This window comes from Pseudorasbora parva, chromosome 4 (assembly GCF_024679245.1).
Source record: "Pseudorasbora parva isolate DD20220531a chromosome 4, ASM2467924v1, whole genome shotgun sequence".
Lineage (NCBI taxonomy): Eukaryota > Metazoa > Chordata > Actinopteri > Cypriniformes > Gobionidae > Pseudorasbora > Pseudorasbora parva.
Window position 1 is genome coordinate 10,623,209 of NC_090175.1, and position 2,078 is coordinate 10,625,286.

General features: G+C 47.5%; 1 protein-coding gene across 16 annotated transcripts in view; it reads right to left on the minus strand.

Annotated features, from left to right (window-relative positions):
- Nucleotides 1-2,078, minus strand: part of osbp (oxysterol binding protein) — a 33,858-nt gene that overhangs the window by 5,808 nt on the left and 25,972 nt on the right. The window lies entirely within an intron of this gene.

The window sequence follows — 2,078 nt, forward strand, 5'->3', positions numbered from 1 at the left end:
AGGGTCAGGTGTGGGGGTGTGGGTCAGTTTAAGGGTAAAGTTAGGGTCAGGTGTGGTGGTGTGGGTCAGTTTAAGGGTAAAGTTAGGGACAGGTGTGGTGGTGTGGGTCAGTTTAAGGGTAAAGTTAGGGTCAGGTGTGGTGGTGTGGGTAAGTTTAAGGGTAAAGTTAGGGTCAGGTGTGGTGGTGTGGGTCAGTTTAAGGGTAAAGTTAGGGTCAGGTGTGGTGGTGTGGGTAAGTTTAAGGGTAAAGTTAGGGTCAGGTGTGGTGGTGTGGGTCAGTTTAAGGGTAAAGTTAGGGACAGGTGTGGTGGTGTGGGTCAGTTTAAGGGTAAAGTTAGGGTCAGGTGTGGTGGTGTGGGTAAGTTTAAGGGTAAAGTTAGGGACAGGTGTGGTGGTGTGGGTCAGTTTAAGGGTAAAGTTAGGGTCAGGTGTGGTGGTGTGGGTCAGTTTAAGGGTAAAGTTAGGGTCAGGTGTGGGGGTGTGGGTCAGTTTAAGGGTAAAGTTAGGGACAGGTGTGGTGGTGTGGGTAAGTTTAAGGGTAAAGTTAGGGACAGGTGTGGTGGTGTGGGTAAGTTTAAGGGTAAAGTTAGGGTCAGGTGTGATGGTGTGGGTCAGTTTAAGGGTAAAGTTAGGGTCAGGTGTGGGGGTGTGTGTCAGTTTAAGGGTAAAGTTAGGGTCAGGTGTGGTGGTGTGGGTCAGTTTAAGGGTAAAGTTAGGGTCAGGTGTGGTGGTGTGGGTCAGTTTAAGGGTAAAGTTAGGGTCAGGTGTGGGGGTGTGGGTCAGTTTAAGGGTAAAGTTAGGGTCAGGTGTGGTGGTGTGGGTCAGTTTAAGGGTAAAGTTAGGGTCAGGTGTGGGGGTGTGGGTCAGTTTAAGGGTAAAGTTAGGGTCAGGTGTGGGGGTGTGTGTCAGTTTAAGGGTAGGGTTAGGGTCAGGTGTGGGGGTGTGGGTCAGTTTAAGGGTAAAGTTAGGGTCAGGTGTGGTGGTGTGTGTCAGTTTAAGGGTAAAGTTAGGGTCAGGTGTGGGGGTGTGTGTCAGTTTAAGGGTAAAGTTAGGGTCAGGTGTGGGGGTGTGGGTCAGTTTAAGGGTAAAGTTAGGGTCAGGTGTGGTGGTGTGTGTCAGTTTAAGGGTAAAGTTAGGGTCAGGTGTGGGGGTGTGTGTCAGTTTAAGGGTAAAGTTAGGGTCAGGTGTGGGGGTGTGGGTCAGTTTAAGGGTAAAGTTAGGGACAGGTGTGGTGGTGTGGGTCAGTTTAAGGGTAAAGTTAGGGTCAGGTGTGGTGGTGTGGGTCAGTTTAAGGGTAAAGTTAGGGTCAGGTGTGGTGGTGGGGGTCAGTTTAAGGGTAAAGTTAGGGTCAGGTGTGGTGGTGTGGGTCAGTTTAAGGGTAAAGTTAGGGTCAGGTGTGGTGGTGTGGGTCAGTTTAAGGGTAAAGTTAGGGTCAGGTGTGGGGGTGTGGGTCAGTTTAAGGGTAAAGTTAGGGACAGGTGTGGTGGTGTGGGTCAGTTTAAGGGTAAAGTTAGGGTCAGGTGTGGTGGTGTGTGTCAGTTTAAGGGTAAAGTTAGGGTCAGGTGTGGTGGTGTGGGTCAGTTTAAGGGTAGGTTTAGGTGTAAAGGGAAGTGTCAACAGTGTAATTATAACTGTAACTACAGAAATTAATTACAGACGTAATTACATGCAGGTATTTTTTTAAATGTAAGTACAATGTAAAAACGTGTATGTACACAATAAGTGCACTGTATCAAATTATTAATTACAATGTTAGTACAGAGTAGTTAAGGCCACCTAATATAAAGTGGGTCCTGCTCTGATTGGTCCGCTGGATCAGAGTGTTGTGATTGGTCAACAGCTTCAAGTGTGTTTGGGAAATGTCCCGCACCTTACCATAATTGCGAGTTTAACACACTGCTAACTAACTCAACCAGGCCCGCCCCTTTTTTGCGTATGGGCGGGAATTATTTAAATTAGGAATATTGTGACGTGTTTGTTCCTGGAAGAAAACCCAAGACTACAATAGAGGCGTTTTAGGGATTTCAGAACCAGTGACACTGACATAGAGAATAACTCCCATCAGAGTTGTCTCACGT